Genomic DNA, 17,983 nt, shown 5'->3' with positions numbered 1-17,983 from the left:
AATATTTATTTTCTTAAAAAAATAAAAGTGAGAGTTATTATTGTAATCTTATTCTTAATTTTAATTTCAGTTTGGTCTTTTGATTTTGCGGTGATATTTTAGAATTTTTTGGGGACCATCTGATATAAATTTTTAATTGCTGCCCTTAAATGAAATTTTCCCGAAAAAATATTTTTATATAATTTTAAGTTTAAAAAGGCATATCCTACATGACTATAAAATATAAAGTTTACAGCATATTGGGGGGAAAAAATGAAAGCTTTCCTTTATTGTATTGTGACAAGGGCTAAATGTTTGTTAGGAAATAATAAAAGAAACGGGCCAAAAGTCAAAGTTATCACAAGACGAGCGAATGTAATTTCTCAGGTCAAATTTTTATTGAAAAGCTTAAATTTAAATGAAAAAAATGGCAAAAAAGACCGCTAAAATAAAAAAAATTACAAATAAAGACTTATGACAACATTAGTATAGGTTTTGACAACAATATTTACATATCGGTCCCTGTGTACAATCTTTCTATTTTGATGGTCTTTTTTTTACCATTTTTCCAATTTAAATTCAAAATCTTATTTAAAAAATCATACTATCCATAATATAAGTTACTTTAATTAATTCATCAATATTAAAAAAATAATAGTTAACTCATTAAATTGTTTTAAATTGAATTTTTTTTCAACTTAACCTATATCAAATGAGGTCACAAGGGAGAGGGAAAAAAATGCAAGAAGTTACATTTAAGCATTAATCATATGGGTAAAATTGATAAATAAATACTACCTCCTGTTGTAACATCCTTATTTTTATCTATTATTTAATTAAATTTATAAATAAATATATTTTAGTATTAAGTTAATAAATAAAAAGGTTAGATATAGGCAAATTATTATTATTATTATTTTAATAATGTTTTTGTGTGTGATTGTGTGTGTGGATGGTATTCTAGAAAATTATACCATGGTATAAAAGTCCCACATCGACTAATCTTTAGAGTGAAGGAGTTTGAAGAGCCTATATATAGAAGATAGTGAGTGGAGCTTGAAGTGAGTAAATAATTTTCGCACATATCTGAGGTAGTCTCAGAAAAGTGCTAGTTTTGAATTTATTAACCGTTGGATCAGACTGAAATTTGGTCAGCCCATTTGGGACATCCAAATCGTTAATTTCAATGGTTGGATCATCATTTTGATCTCCGAGTTACAAGTTATTAGGTACATTTTTAACTTATATCTTTTGAATTTAGCAAATAGAGTCATGAATAGTAAATTAGCATTTTAAAGTTCATTCACCGTCAGATTGGGCTATAATTTGGAGGATAGTATCATGATAGATAGGAAATTAAATTCAACGGTTAGATTAAGGTTTTAACTTCTGTAGTGAGAATATCCTGGTTCATACTAAGTCTATTTGTCTAAGTCCTTCGAAGATGGAATATAAGTTATAAATTTATAGTTTGTCTATTTACATTATGAATTTGATGATTCTAATAATATAGTCTAATAATTAAAGGATATTTAAGTAATGAAAATTTTGGAATCGAGTTTAAATCATCATATATATGTTCTTACCCCAAACATTAGAAAAAGCCTTTCGAGCTAGAATTTCGAGTAACAGCTAAATGTATTAGAAAGAGCGTTAAAGGTTAGAAATTTGTGAGTAGTTTACTCTAATACTGTAGAAATAATATTTTAATTTCAATTGTAAGATATAAACCCTATTGTGGCATTTTCGAATACGGGCATCGTTTGTGCTTGATTGTTAGCTAGGAGACCAGGTAACTAAATTTCTATCTGTTACATGCATTGGTATGAGGTTGGTGAGTAATTTTATAACCAAGTTTCGTATACATATATTATGTTTTGTATGAACTGTCTGGTGGGATACTGTTTTGAAAATGATTGAAATCGTTTGTATTGTTAGAAATTAATGATTATGACTATGAGGTCTTATTCTGGAATTCGGTTGATTTTGTATATAAATGTGTTATTTTGAACCCTGTGCATCTAGTTTGGGTGGGGGAAGGAGATGATTGGAGTTATTGAGATTTATATACTTATCACGTGGTATCGGCCTCCATACGGAACTCTATGGTTGGCCACTATTATTGTCCCACTAGTTCTTCGAGGGACTGCGACACTCCACTAGTTCTTCGAGGGGGGACCATGGTCCACCGAGTACTCTGTGGTCTTTGGCCGGTCCATATCACTCGAGTGGTGAGCTTGTCAGAGTAGCCAGTCAAATGGAAAGAACTTAGCCCATGGGTCCAGTCGGCGGAAATAAGAAGGATATAAGGATGAATTTGGGTTCATGGGTTTCATACGACATGGTATCTTCATTGATGTTTATATCTTTTGAATAAATGAAAAGTATGTTATCTCTTTTGAAATCATCAGTTGCTTGAGATTGGCAGATATATTTGACCTATATGGTTATTGTGAATTCAACTGTTAGATAAATGTCTACTGACTATTATTAACTCTGTGTATCCCAACTAACACCTCGCTAGCCCATGCTAGTGTGTGTGATAGGTAGGGATTTAGTTACTGAGACGTTGTCTCATCCCTATTATTTAACATTTTTCAGGTAAACGCTTTAAAGGAGGGACATCAGGAAAGGCTCAGGAGGAGTAAAGCTACATTAGCAACTTGTAGCGTCTCCTCGGTTTATGAGCTATGTTGTATCCTGTATATTGCCACCTTAGGATAAATTGGTTTTAATTGATTCGTTCATTATTATTTCTTATGTCCTTTGAGTGTACTATTGTGGTATGTGTGCTGATAGGTGGCCAAAGGCCTAGGATCGTATATTCGCATGTGATTTATTTATTTATGAATTTATTATAAAGTATGAATTAAGATTTAATTTTTAATATTTTGATTTATGAGCTATATTATATGTTGTTTTATAACCATATTAGATAAGATTGATCCTTTCTTATATAGTTTGTATTTAAATGAGTTAAGAAAAATTTTTTTATCCGTGATAGGATGTATGATTGGGTGCTGCTCTTTTCTATCACGGATAACAATATTATATAATTAGTTAGTATAGATGATTGTGATATAATTTGAGTTTGTATTTAGCATGGTTTGGTTATAAAAAGTTATTTCTTAAAGTTACTATATAAAAAAAAATAGGTTTATCTGTTTATTTAGGAAGGTTATTTCACCTGTCTTTAATATAAGAACTTGTTTGACTTTTATTTTCATCTTAAGTATAAGACCCAATCCACTTTGTCTCTCATATTTATCTATTTTTTAAAGATAGTTTTTGTAATAATGATAGTTCTAGTTAATATATTGCTTATCAAGAATATTTTAGAAAGGACAACACCTATTTATTACAAATAAATAACTTAATTAGTTTTTTTAATCTATTCAAATTAGTCAACTAGTTCTCATATTAAGAACCGAAATTAGTATTAATTATTGCTCAGGTGACTTTTTAAAATAAATCATTTTTCAAGAAGCGACTTATCCTGTAAACCGGAAGGAGTATTGTATTTTTAGTCAATTCCATGACTTTTTTTGGGCCATTAAAAGGATTCATAAGCGAACTAAAATCAAATTTACGCTAAAAAAAATACTCACATTGACAATTACTTGAAGAAAATTACAGGGCAATTTGCCTAAAAAATAAAAGTTGAATGTTGCGTCATAACTAGAGGGACGAGCCCAAGCTCCACGTCAGACATCGACGTCATCTCCGTGGCTGCTTTTAACGAGGATTCAGATTAATTCATAATTACAACTTTAAGAATCGATGTTAGGTTGGTACTGGTCAAAAAAGATTTTGTTAGGTTGGTATGAATGGTCTATAATAAAACCATAATTTTAGCCCAAAAGGTAAATTATAATATATTGAAGAAAATTATAATTCTGCTAGCAAATAATTAATCCTAGATAAAATCTAAATAAACACTAAAGTCAAGTGCAGGATATCCCCGCCTAACCCTCAATGGCTCCCCCCCCTCTCTGAGCTCATCATTATGCCCACCATCTATTTATGAATGTTGAACATGATATTTAAAAATTTATAAAGAAAAATAAAGAGATATGCTCAAATTTAAAATCACGAGTTACATTTGGAAAAAAAAAAAAGGACGGTGGGCTGCTATTAAAAAAAAAGGCATTGTGCGTGAGGTTTAAAAAGTTTGGAGCAATTGAAGTTATTAAGTTAAGCATCTTTAAATCTTACTCAATCATGAGATATTTATTTTACCCCAAAAAAGGTATGAGATATTTAGTATTATGTTGAGGGTGTGACTTCCTTTTATTGAGTAGATAGTTTTTGAATGGATGATAATACGGCTCAACCTGTAAATTAGGATGAGGCAGTGTGGAATTAAAAAAACTTGTGTGATAATAAGCCGGTTTTTGATCAACAATAATCTTCTCGTTAGGATTAGACGATGTTTTTGGCATATTGGCGGGTTGGATCTGCAAGTCCATTATTATCAGCTCTATTTTTTATTATTACTCTAAAAAAAAATCAAACTCTATATTACATAAAGTTGTTATAGTATGTTTAACCCTGAATTTGAAATCATTGCTTATATATTTAATATTGGCCATAATTTATAAGAAATGAAAAAACAGTCAAGGTACCGTGTAGGGATGTGCGAAGGCATGTTGATAGATGATAGGAATTTATATCTGTATATCATTATGATTCTATTTATAACATACACTAATGTTTAATAAGACATGCCTTATCTTATAATTGGGTAAAACCTTTTTTTTTCCTACCTATCTTATAAATTGGACCAAAATGAAAAAAAAAATTCGCAAAATTGATTGTTAAATTACTGACTTTTTATTTGTTAGAACCGCCTATTTTGATAGTTGTTTTCAAAGTTATTCCTTTTTTTTAAAAAAAATCCTTAATTAAATGCAATATCCTTAATTAAAAAAATTCTTTATTATTTTTAACCCAACTACCCGTATGATTAGACTCTTTGATACATAGGCATGTGATAATGTTTAAATGTAATTAATTCAAAGGAGGTTGGGAAGTAGATAGAATAGGTTAGTTGTTGTAGGTTTATTATTAATGTGATGATCTTTATTATTAATGTTTTTTTTTCACAGTAAGAAATTTAGGTGAGTTAGGCCTCAAAGGTTTATTATAACTAAAACATACCTCCAAGTTTAGAAAGCGTTTATAGAGATACTTACAGATTATCTATCAACAAGATCTTCACATCAGCGGTGAAACTCAAATTTATGAATTTATTGGTTATGAGCTGATCCCTTATGGACTGGACTAATTTTTGTTTGGTGTGCTGTATTAAACTATTAATGTTGCAGGGCTGTTGCCTTGGTTATGCAAGGCCCATCTGTTCGGCCCAATTCATGTTTACTTGTCCAGAGTTTGTTGTTTGGGTCGTTTATATAAATAGAGCCCGAGCGTTGGTTTTGTACCGAGATTTTGAGATTAATAAAAGTATTTTCCTCCTCTTGCCTATACGATGCGTTTCATACGCACACAGAATTTGTGAGGCTTACACAGGTATTGGTTCTTTTCTTATTATGTAATTATACACTATTCGAGAACCATAGATTAATTATTACCTCTAATCTTAATTATAAGACTTCGTTTAATGTTAAGAATTAGAAAAATTCTCCTTCATTCTTAATGTAAGAGTTATTTAACTAATTTATGAATATTAATAAAACTAACAAAATTACTTAATTATAACAAAGGTGAAATTTGTTTTAAAATACTATATATAGTATTAGATTATATATCAATTTAAGAGATAAAATAGATTAAAGTATTAATTTATGATAAAAATAATTTTCTAATTAGCTTCTATATTTAGGATCGAAAATATATCAATTATCCATTAATAATATAAAAAAAGTTAAACCCAATAATGAAAAAAAAATTAAGAAATTCTAGTGATTTTGGAAACAACAATTTGTAAATTATAAATAATATATTTTGGAAGTACAAGTGACTTATTTTTTTTTTGGTCGTTGATAAGTCTTTGTAATATCAGAAAAAAATAAAATCACAATTTAGGAAAATTATGAATATCACTTCCAAAAAAAAAATATAACCGACAAATTAGCTTTGTCATGCGTAAAAATAAATTTTAATTTCGAGAGTCTTCAACCATAAATATAAATTAGAAGATTTTTCAAGGCATTTGTCTACGATTTTGATGTGACTAATTAAACGATAGATCCCATTTCACAAAAAGAAACATAAAAGAGAGAAGACCCAACTACTGTTACTATATATTACCAATATTGTCTGGTTCTAGAGGATACGCAATAAGAACTCATCACATCAAAAATCTCTCCCCAAATTAAGAAAGTTTACTACAAATATACAAATTACCAAAAAAAAAAAGAAGCTTAATTTCTTTAGGCATTTAAAATCGCATTTGTTAAGAGTTCATCAAGACCAGTATATAGAAATTAAGCCTTAAATACATTACTATGTTAATTGAAATACGTCTTGAGCAAAGTTACAAAAATTGAGCATTAGAGATGGGCAACGGTGTAATGTACTTTGTGCTTAAGAAACACACACACACACACAAATATGAATCCAATGGGGACCTCAAACATTAATTATTTGTTATCCAACACTATGGTTTTAATATGGGATTGTGGTATTTAATTTGGATCTTAAATTGAGAGCTTAATAATGTCTTCATTAATTAAACGTTTGGATGGTATAGAAAATTTGGAGTATTAGCTGTGAAAACCTTATGAGTTATTCTTGAGTTAGTTAATTTTTAAAATTAACACAAATTTTATCTCCAATTTTTTTTCCCAAATAGGGTAGACATTTTTCAAATTATTTGTAAGTCATATGATTTAATTTTTTAGATTCCATGCCATATGAAGAGGGTGAGTGTCGAAATAACAATATATAATTTCTGGCAAGTGAGACACTTTGCCACATATTTTGTGACATCCTTCTTCATTCTAGGTTACCAAAAGAGTTCTTTGACATCATGATACATCTTGATCATTCCTGGATGAAGAGTATATCGACTCTTATGGGCCTCTGCTAGTATCCTTTCCCTAAGATCGGCTACTTGAGGAACATAAGTTCACTTTCTAAACTTCAATAGTCCCTCCTCAAAAATTTTAAAGTTTCGAGTTTCACCCTTAAACAACTTCTCTTTGAAAATTTATGCTAATCGATCCTATGACTGCGCTTCCCTAATCTGATTCTTGAGTAGAGCTGTAAACTGTGTTCTACCTCCTTTCTCTTCTACTAGCTGCATCTGATATAGAGGATCTCAATCTTTGAAATCCTTTACCAGCTTCTACTCCTTGATCATTAGTGATACTACCTGCATTGCTTCCTATTCAAGGCATTTGCAATTGCATTCGCTTTGCCCGGATGGTACTTAATCTGAAAATCATAATCCTTAAATAAATCCATCTATCTACATTGCCTCATATTCAACTCTTTCTGATCTTGGAGGAATTTAAGGCTCGTGTAGTCACAAAACAACTCTATTGTTGCTCCGTGCAGGTAATGTCTTCATATCTTTGATACCCAAATGATCCCTGCCAATTCCAGGTCGTGGGTCGGGTAATTCTCCTCATGAGATTTCAACTGACTTGAGGCGTAGACTACTACCTGCCGTTGCTACATTAGCACACATCACAGTCCTTGCTTACTAGCATCTGTGTAAACGATACAGGTTTGCATAGGATTAGGGAGTAGAAGTATGAGAGTAGAAGTGAGCTTTCTCTTTAGCTCCTAAAAACTAGCCTCACTCTTCTTGTCCTACAAGAACAGCTGGTTCTTCTTGGTCAACTTGATCAATGGAAGAGCAATTTGAGAGAAGTTCTTAATAAATCTTCTATAATACCCTGCTAGTTTGAGGAAACTTCTGATCTTAGTCATTGTCTTAGGTCTCTCCCAGTTGAGTATTGCCTCAATCTTGTTGGGGTTGATAGCCATTCCCTCTCAGAAAATAACGTGACCGAGAAAACGAACTTCTTGTAGCCAAAACTCACACTTACTAAGTTTAGCAACAAGCTGCTTCTCTTTCATGGTATTTAGGACAATTCTCAAGTGGTTCTCATGCTCTTCAGGAGACTTGGAGTACACCAGGATGTCACCAATAAATACAACCACAAACTGGTCTAAGTAAGGCCAAAAGATCCAGTTCATGTAGTCCATGAATATCGCAGGTGTATTTGTCAATCAAAATGGCATCACTAAGAACTCATAGTGCCCACAACGAGTTCTAAATGCAGTCTTAGGGACATCATCAGGCTTGATCCTGAGTTGGTGGTAGCCAGATCTAAAATCAATATTAGAAAGTACACTGGCACTAGCTAACTGATCCAATAAATCATCTATTCTGGGGAGCGAATACTTGATCTTAATTGTGATTTTATTCAATTCCTTGTAATCTATGCATAATCTTAGACTACCGTCCTTCTTCTTGACAAACAACATTGGAGCACCCCATGGCGAAATGCTCAGTCTAAATTGATGATGGTCATTTCCAAAACAATTCTTGTCAATCCTGACAATAATGTGTCACATTCTTATAAGAGAAAATGATATTAAGGTCCCACACAAGTATAAATACAGCAAAAAGGTCCCCTGAAATCTCATAATTTTTTTGAAGTCCTAAAGGGACTTAGATGCAATTTTCAGAATCCACAAATTACTCTCTTGCCCCTAAAGTAAAATCTGTTGGAGCCCTTCCTTACGAGATCAAACACGGCTGGCTATCTTGGAGAAGTTGGAAAACGCAGCGTTGAAGGGAGAAAAGTTATGGAGACCTAAGTGTTGTGAATGCCAAGTTGTTAACGACGGAGGGAGAGGAGGCGAGTTTTGAAGGACGAAGGCAGAGAAGTCAAGTTCTGGGAACAGAGGTCGCTGAACGATGGAGGCAGAGATGGCGATTTCTAAGAACAGAGGTAGCTGAACGACAAAGGAAGAGACGCTAATTTCTGAGAATGGAAAGTCACTGAACGACTGAGGTAGAGACGCTGATTGATCAGGAACGAAAAGTCACTAAACGATGGAGGCAGAGACATTGATTTCTGGGAACGGAAAGTCACTAAACGACGGAGGCAGAGGCGTTGATTTCTGGGAACAGAAAGTAACTGAACGACGGAGGTAGAGATGCTGATTTCTGGGGACAAAAAGTGACTGAACGACGAAGGCAGAGAGGCTGATTTCTTGGAACAGAAAATCATTGAACGATGGAGGCAGAGATTATGAATGATGGTTTGTTTTTCTAGCATTTTTCCCTTTCATTCTTTGCTGCCAGTTTGTTGTTTAAAGCATAATACAATTGGTCATATCAAATGTTGAAACAAGTTTTAAGGTTCATGAGGGAATGAGTAGTGCGTTTACCTTCTGCATAGTCTAAAAGCTTAATTTCTTTCTAATTTTTTCCCAGATTGCGTTGCTTCCCATTACTGAATACTAATAATTAGAATTCCCTTTTTTAGAAATTACTAAGTACATTGAGCCTGATGTAGTAAAGAAACCAACTTATGATTGCAATATGAAAAATTGAAGAAGGCATACGGTTTGTAATTTTACTGTAGTGTGGCTTCAGTTTATAATTTTGCTGTGCACAAGGCACATAGACAATACGCTTTGTACCAAAATTTGTCTTAGTTTATTGTTTTATTAGTTATTTATCTGTATCTCTTCTCTCTATTTTACTATCTGAATGTGCATTTTGAATTTTCAAAACCTAAAATTTTGTTCAAATTAAAATATCCCCTGGTAAAAAATTTCTATTAGGTTATTATTGATGTTGTGCATTGCATTGCACAAGTAGAAAAAAATTAATTTTGGTCCTAAACCATAGATAATAATCAAGACAGAGTTGAGAGCTGCTGTATTGGGCAAGTTATCTGATGCTATTGTCTTTTTCCCTCTTCTTTAAATCTTGGTGTGCCATGTACCAAATATATGTATTTATTAAATTCTTCCATTTTTTGACTTGCCTTCTATATCATGCAGAATTAGTCATAGTTTGCCTTTTTTTTTGGGCAGGTTAAGAAAATGGGGAAGGATGGAAGCAATGCAAGTGGACAAAGGAGCTCTAATTTTTCTGGTTATGTCTTGTTCACAGAGGAATTCTATAAGAAAACCTCGAGAAAGTACAAATCCCTTGAATCAGGGAATCCAGATCTGAGGAAGGCTTGGGATAAATTATCTGAAAAGCGAAGGGAGGAATATTGTCAAAGGGCGAGGGAACAAAGAGCTCCTACAAAGTCCAAGAAGTATATAGTTCCTTTCAACACAAGATGTGCACCTAAACAATTTGTACAAGTTTGCAAGCATGTCAAAGAAAGGAAGGACCTGATGGGTAGGCTAAAAAAGATAGGTTTTGACAAGTTGGTTGAATTATGTTGTCACACAATTCAAAGAGAATTTTGTGGAGAGTTTATGTGTGTATTCGACCTTCCAACAAAAAGCATTTCTATAAGAGGGAAGAGAAGGAAAATGGGGGCAAATGATGTGCATGACTTTATGGGGCTACCATTTAAGGGGGAAGAGATTAAGGTAGCTGTGAGTAGTGAAGATGAAGTGTTTAAGCAATGGAGGATTGTGTATGGCAATATTCCATACAAGAAGATAGCGTCATTGTTGACCGAGGAGAAACAAGATGAAAATTTTGAGATGCTGTTTGTGATGTATGCATTGGGAATGTTGTTGTGTCCTAATGCAAGTATTTGTGTCACTAATTATTTGTTGAAGGTAATACTATCAACAAAGGATAGATTGGGTAACTTTGACTGGTCATCTTATGTGTCGAATGAACTATACAAGGGCATTGGAGTGTACAAAAAATAATTGGAAAAAGGCAAGTTGACTGAAAAGAAGAAGAATGTTCCAGGCTGTCTATACTTCCTACAAGTAAGTGCTATTATAATTTGTATATTTCTGTTGTCATTTTATGGTCTAAATGTTGTCAATGGTTGCTGTTAACTTATCATTCATGTCACATGTAGATATATTGTCTACAAAAGTTTCTATTGGGGGAAACAAAAGCTTCACCTGTTAAGCATGCTCTTACATTTTGGGATGAAAAGAAAGTGCAGGAAAGAGTTAACATGGAGAAGGAGAGCGATCGAGGATTATTGCATCCGGCTAGTCAAGCCACCAATTTTGATCTAGAAACTTTAACTCACCCGGTATGTGGACTTGGAGGCTTAATAGACTTTTTTTTTTTGTTGTTGCTTACAGATTGAAGTTCTGAATTTTATTTGTATAGGAGATCAAGAAAACATATGCTCGATTAGTGTCAATGCTGGGAGAGGAAATGATGTCCCTTCAGTTAAGACTAATAAAGGATAGTGACAATGTAAGTGAAGAGGAGAAAGATGAGGAGGAAGAATCTGAGTCAGAAGAGGAAAAATTTGTTAAAGGAAGTGAATCAGAGGAAGAGGAAATTGAAGAAGATGGAACTGAATCGGAAGATGATAGAAATCAAGAAGAAGAACAAGAAACTCAATCAGAGAAGGAGATGGGTGGAGAAGAAAATAAAAGAGAAGAAGAGGATGAGGAGGACAAAAAGCAAGAAGAGGACAAAGAAGATGAAGAAAATAAAAGAGAAGAGGATGAAGAGGACAAAGAAGATGAAGAAGGAAATAAAAGAGAAGAAGAGGATGAAGAGGACAACCAAGGGGAAGGGAAAAAATATGTGAGGAAATCAATAAGGGTGATAAGTAAGGGTAAGGCTCTTAGGTCTTTCTGGAAATCAAAAGTAAGCCTGGGAACAAGAGAACAATTGATGATAGGCAAGCTTTATTTGACATGTGTACAACAAGATGTGATGAAGAGGAGCAAAAGCAGTAAGTATTATATTTTGGTGACCAAATTTATATTATGTTACAGAATTTACTGAGTTCATAATTGTTTCATTTGCATTAGATACTTTGTATCAATATATGGATACTTCCTAACCCGTGGTGATCTGCAATATCTCCAACGTAGAAAATGGATAAACGACAGGGTGAGTTACATGTATATGGTTAACATTAGAATGAGTTATTTGATGGTAGAGTTGTAATCTCTTTGTATTGTAATTTCAGTTTATAACTATGGTGGTAAAGACATTTGTTGGAGATCAAAAGGATAAAGAGGGGCGAGTCAACCGGCATATATTTAGTATAGATTTCATGCAAAGGAGGTGGCAAATCCTTTAAAATGGAAATGGGAGGACCATGAAAGGGAAATATTACCTAAATATATGGGTACAATATAGGGGAATGCGATTTCCTTTTCGGTCCTACGTTATTTGAAGATCATTGGTTTTGTTATGTTTTGGAGACAAAGACCATGACCTTCTACGTCCTTGACTCATTGGTTGATAACATCACATACATGAGATTACAAGCAAAGGAAGAACAAGCAAAAAAGGGGGGTCAGCAGCAACATGACGCCAAGAAGAAGAAAAAAGGGACAAATAAAAGGCACTTCAATCCAAAATAATTTTTGGCAACCTAAACTGTGTGTAGTTATTTACTGTTATTATATTTGTCAATGTCTACTATTATACTTGTCACTAGTAGCCTGTGTAGTTGTCACTGCATGTTAAGTTATTTACTGCTGTGTTAGTTGTCGCTAGATGCTTGCGGAGTTGTAACTGGATGCTGTATTAGTTGTCACTAGAGGCTGTGTTAGTTGTCACTGGATGCTGTGTTAGTTGTCGCTAGATGCTTCTGTAGTTGTCACTGGATGCTTGTGTTAGTAGTCACTGGATGCTGTGTTAGTTGTCACTAGAGGCTGTGTTAGTTGTCACTGGATGCTGTGTTAGTTGTCGCTGGATGCTGTGTTAGTTGTCGCTAGATGCTTCTGTAGTTGTCACTGGATGCTTCTGTAGTTGTCACTGGATGCTTGTGTTAGTAGTCACTGGATGCTGTGTTAGTTGTCGCTAGATGCTTCTGTAGTTGTCACTGGATGCTTGTGTTAGTTGTCACCGGATGCTGTGTTAGTTGTCGCCGGATGCTTCTGTAGTTGTCACTGGATGCTGTGTTAGTTGTCACTGGATGCTTGTGTTAGTTGTCACTGGATGCTCTGTTAGTTGTCGCTGGATACTTCTGTTGTTGTCACTGGATGATGTGTTAGTTGTCATTAGATGTTGTGTTAGTTGTCACTAGATACTGTGTTAGTTGTTGCTGGATGCTTCTATAGTTGTCACAGGATGCTTCTGTAGTTGTCATTGGATGTTGTGTTGTTAGTGATGCCTTTTGATTATGTTCTTTTTTTTTTCAGATGAATTGTTTCCATATGATGCTGCGTGCTGTGAAGCCAGAATTGTTTGCCAATGAGGACAAAATTGACAATGAAGTACAATGGGCTAAAGTTTATGTGCAGAATGATATGTGAGTGTAGTTGTTCGACTGTGTTATGTTGTTTGTTATTGTTCACAATAAAAATTGCTTGGTGCTTACATATTGAATTTGCTTGGCAGTGATTCATGTGGAGTTCATGTCCTCTCTTGGCTACAAGAGTGGGATGGCATTGTTCGTGATGCTGCAGGATATACCATGCCACGATACTCCAATAATGAATTACAAGAGTTGAAGGTTGGCTGTTTGTGGTGGTTGGTTACCCATCCACATAATGAACATAGGGATGAAGTGATGTCGATGCTATCGGACTAAAACAAGAGCAAGAGGAGAAGATAGAGGAGTCAATTAATTTTTTGTTCTGTTATGCCAGGATGTGTTGTAAGATGATTGGCAACTAAGGGTGTGAGCTATGAGTAGCAATAGCTGAATGGTTAATAGGTCATTTTGTAACAAACTGATCAAATTATGTTTATAATATTATTACCTTTGTTATCAGATGTTATGATACCAATTTCCTAGGGTTTTATTACATTTTTGTTGTTGTTTTATATCTTTATTGATATCGACAAATTTATGTAATATTAATAAGTAATATAACAGGAGTTAATGACAAGTGATATAACAATTTCATAACAAATGAATATGTGGATATTAACAATTGATATTTAAAATTTTTACAATTGAAAGTGTCATTTATTTATAATGTTAAGTAATATTTATATTAAAATATAATTATTAAGAAGGTGTTACTCAAAGTTATGTTCAATTGATAAGGGATAGTGCCTTCATTAACAAGTCAGAGTGCTTCATTGGCAAGTCACAGTGCCGCTATTGACAAGTCACAATAGCACCATTGACAAGTCACAGTGCGACGATTGACAAGTCAAAGTGCCACCATTGACAAGTCAAAGTGCCACCATTGACAAGTCACAGTGCCACCATTGACAAGTCACAATGCCACCAATGACAAGTCAGTGTGCCACTATTGACAAGTCACAGTGTCAAGAATGACAAGTTAGTGTGCCGCCATTGACAAGTCACAGTGCTACTAATGACAAGTCAGTGTGCCACCATTGACAAGTCACAGTGCCACGATTGACAAATTAGTGTGCCACCATTGACAAGTCACAATGCCACCATTGACACTTCACTAATAATGATTATATACGACAATATAACCAAAAATATAATATGACGGAGTGATTGAAAATATCATATGTTACCAAAACAGGTTATGTAACTTGAATTCATATTATTGACAACTTACATTAGCAAATTAATTGACAAGCGACAGTACTCCATTGACAAGTCATAACAGGTCTAATGACAATACAGGGTGCAGGTAATGACAACTTAAATGACAGCAGAATCTAACATGCCAATTCATAGTCAACTTTCATTTTCACCTTCACATACATGAAACTACACCTATTTCACAACCCATCCCAAAAAAACATAGGGGTTGCATGTAATTATGAGAAACTAACTATTGGTGTGTATCCATTTACAAAAAATTCCCTACACACCTATTTACAAAATATTCCCTTCATATCCATATATAAAAAAATAGCTGATTTCAATATGTTCTCAACTGAGATTTGGGTTCTTGCATGTCTTGGCAGTGTGTCCAGGCTCTTTGTATCTTCCACAACGATAAACCTTCTTATTTTGGAACTGAGATTCTATCCTATTAATCCTTGGCCTTCCTGGAGGCCTTTTAGTTATGGGTGGATGCAAGAATATTTGGGTCAGCATATGAGTCACAGTAGGTGCATCCGACTATGGGCAATCATGCGTTGCAATTGGTCTCATGCTATTTGTATATATTTTTCTCCTGTGTGGACAATTTATAACAGTCATCTATATAATCATACACACTACGGTGAACTAGTTTGATTGCCGTACACGCATGTGGACAAGGTATTCCACTCATTTGCCATGCCAAACATGTGCATCTGTGAGAAATAAGATCAACAGTCACATAAATGATGCGTCCCTCAGGCATTGTTTGCACTGAAATATGGTCATCACCATAATATGTTGCCTCCATATATACACCTCTTGCTATTTGTTCTGACAACTTTGATTTAATATTGGGTCCTATACCATTTTTCTAGCTTTTCATCCCCATTTTGCTAGCAACCATCTTCTTTGCCAACTTCTCTTGGTGCTCTTGTATCAAAACCGGCAAGGCATGCTTCCTTTCTTTCAACATCCATGCATTAAAAGACTCAGTAAGATTATTGGTGATGTTATCCCATCTCTTAAAAGGAAATTTACTTTGCGTCCATCTATCCACATCCCCATGAGATTCAACCCATTGTGCCAATTGTGGACAAAACAATCTTAAATTTCCCATTGCAACATTAAACTCATTGTCATGCTTTGCATATGCGATTCCATCAAGTAAATTAAGTGCATTCTCCTTGTTATTTTCTGAGGTTCGTCTCACACCTCTATTGATTTTCACATACTGGGCACTATAATTTTCTTTCACATGTCGGTAGCAAAAAGCATGTCTCTCACCATCAAATACTGTCTTAACAGCACCAAATACTGTCTTAACAGCACCGATGATAGCATTACTCTGATCTGAGACAATTGTCACTTATGCTGATCTGGTTATCTCTTTTAGATTCTATAGAAACCAAGCCCATTCATCATTTGTTTCTTCGCTAACAATACCATATGCTAAGGGAAACAACTCATTGTCTGCATCAAATGCACAAGCGGATAATAAAGTTCCTTTATAAGGACCACTCAAATGACATCTATCTATATAAATAATTGGTCTGCAACCTTGTACAAAGCCTTTAATTGAACATCCATATGCAATGAATAGCCTCTCAAATCGGTTGCTATCTGAGCCTTCCCATCTTGCAACTGTATCAGGATCAGTTTCTATTAATCTCTCACACATCCAAGGGATTACCTTATAAGAATCTTCTACTCGACCATGTAATTATGTTAGTGCTCTCTTCTTGACCCTATATGCTTGAGTATAGTTCAATTGCACTCCATATTCTTTATACAAGTCCTTTCTAATTTCATTAGGATTCTTGTCAACATTGCACCTCAAGTCATCAATCACAAATGAAGCAGCTAAATTTGACCTTCCTGAGTAAGAAACAATTAAGTTGTCCTGTGCATGATGAATGTGTTCACTTTTGTATGTTCTGATAGTTAAAAACTCAGTATCTTGATGTGCTTCCATTGAATATGCACCCATATACCATGGACAACCATCAACCTTGCACTTCACAATAATCTTTTGCTGATTATTCTTAATAAAAAAGGTATGAAAACTTCTGGGATAGGTTGTACTTGTATAATGCTTCTCGAATAGCAGTGGCATTTGGAAATATTTGTCCTTCTCCAATAATCAAATCCTTCCATTTTGTGGAATTCATTTGTGGTGTAGGTGTTGGGATCATTTCAACAGCACAAGGAATTGATGATGGCTCTCCAATCACATCAAATAAGGTAGGTGGAGACATAGACAATTCATTGACACCTCCAAATGATTGATCAATCCTGCAGGAAATGACAAGTCAGGGTGCATGCATTGACAAGTTGATAGCAAGACAGTAACAACTGACATACCAAGAAATGACAATAACAGATTTGTTAAACTAAACTTACACATCTTGCTCCTCCATTGTATTATCCCTTGTTGCTTCTATGTGGTCCTTATTTCCAGTCTCTTTTACATACACATGACCACTTTTTTCATTGAACTTTATCAAATGTTCTACCCCATCATCATCTACCAACTCCACAAAAGTTTTTTTTATCAAACACAACTGAGAATTTCAAAAGAAATGAGTTGGTTTCTTTTCCAGCAATTGATGATATAATCTTCTTCAATTCTTCATAACTTGTGCCCTCCTTTATATTTGTTGTTCTTACACTACCTCCCACATATCTCATATCATCTTCTCCGTCATTTATAAACTTTCCACCTATGTGAACAAAGCAAAATAGATGCTTTCTGGATGTACCCGCCATCAGTAATTTAAACCTGCATCAAGAATCACGCAACTGTCATTGACAAGTCAAGGAGCTATATTGACAACTGTCACGGCACGCGTTGACAACTATCGCGGCCTGATTGACAACACAATATCCCATTTTGTACTAAAGGTTTCCACCCACACTAACCTTCATCTTTTTCTTCCTTTGCCACTAAACTAACATTAGAACAAAGTAAAACCACCCACAAGCAACTCAAAAACAGAGCACCCATGATCATCCTACACACCCAACTTAAATCACTAACACACACCAACCAAAAACACAGCTTTTCTATTGATTAACTTGTGAATCTCATTCCCAAAACCACCCACAAGCAACCCAAAAAGACAAAAACGATTTTCTAATTTCTCATTCCCAAACAAATGCACAATCTGTTAAGAGAGGTAGGAGAGGAGAGGAAAGAAAGTTCCACACCTGAAAATTTGTAGAGATTCACATGGAAGCTTTTTGGAGTTCACTAATGGTAATGGAGAAGATATTTCATCATCAATGGCTCCTTCCCTCTTTCCCAATCTCTTCTCTCTCAAGCATATTGCGCGGGAACTCCTCACCCAAATGAACTTCTCCCGTCTTTGTTTCTGATGGCAGGGGCAGGGCAAGAGAGTAATTTTTGGATTCTGAAAATTGCATCTAAG

Source organism: Neltuma alba, unplaced genomic scaffold (assembly GCF_004799145.2).
Source record: "Neltuma alba isolate B1F8T4 unplaced genomic scaffold, ASM479914v2 tig00011916_pilon, whole genome shotgun sequence".
NCBI classification, from domain to species: domain Eukaryota; kingdom Viridiplantae; phylum Streptophyta; class Magnoliopsida; order Fabales; family Fabaceae; genus Neltuma; species Neltuma alba.
Note: the sequence above shows the minus strand (reverse complement) of the source record.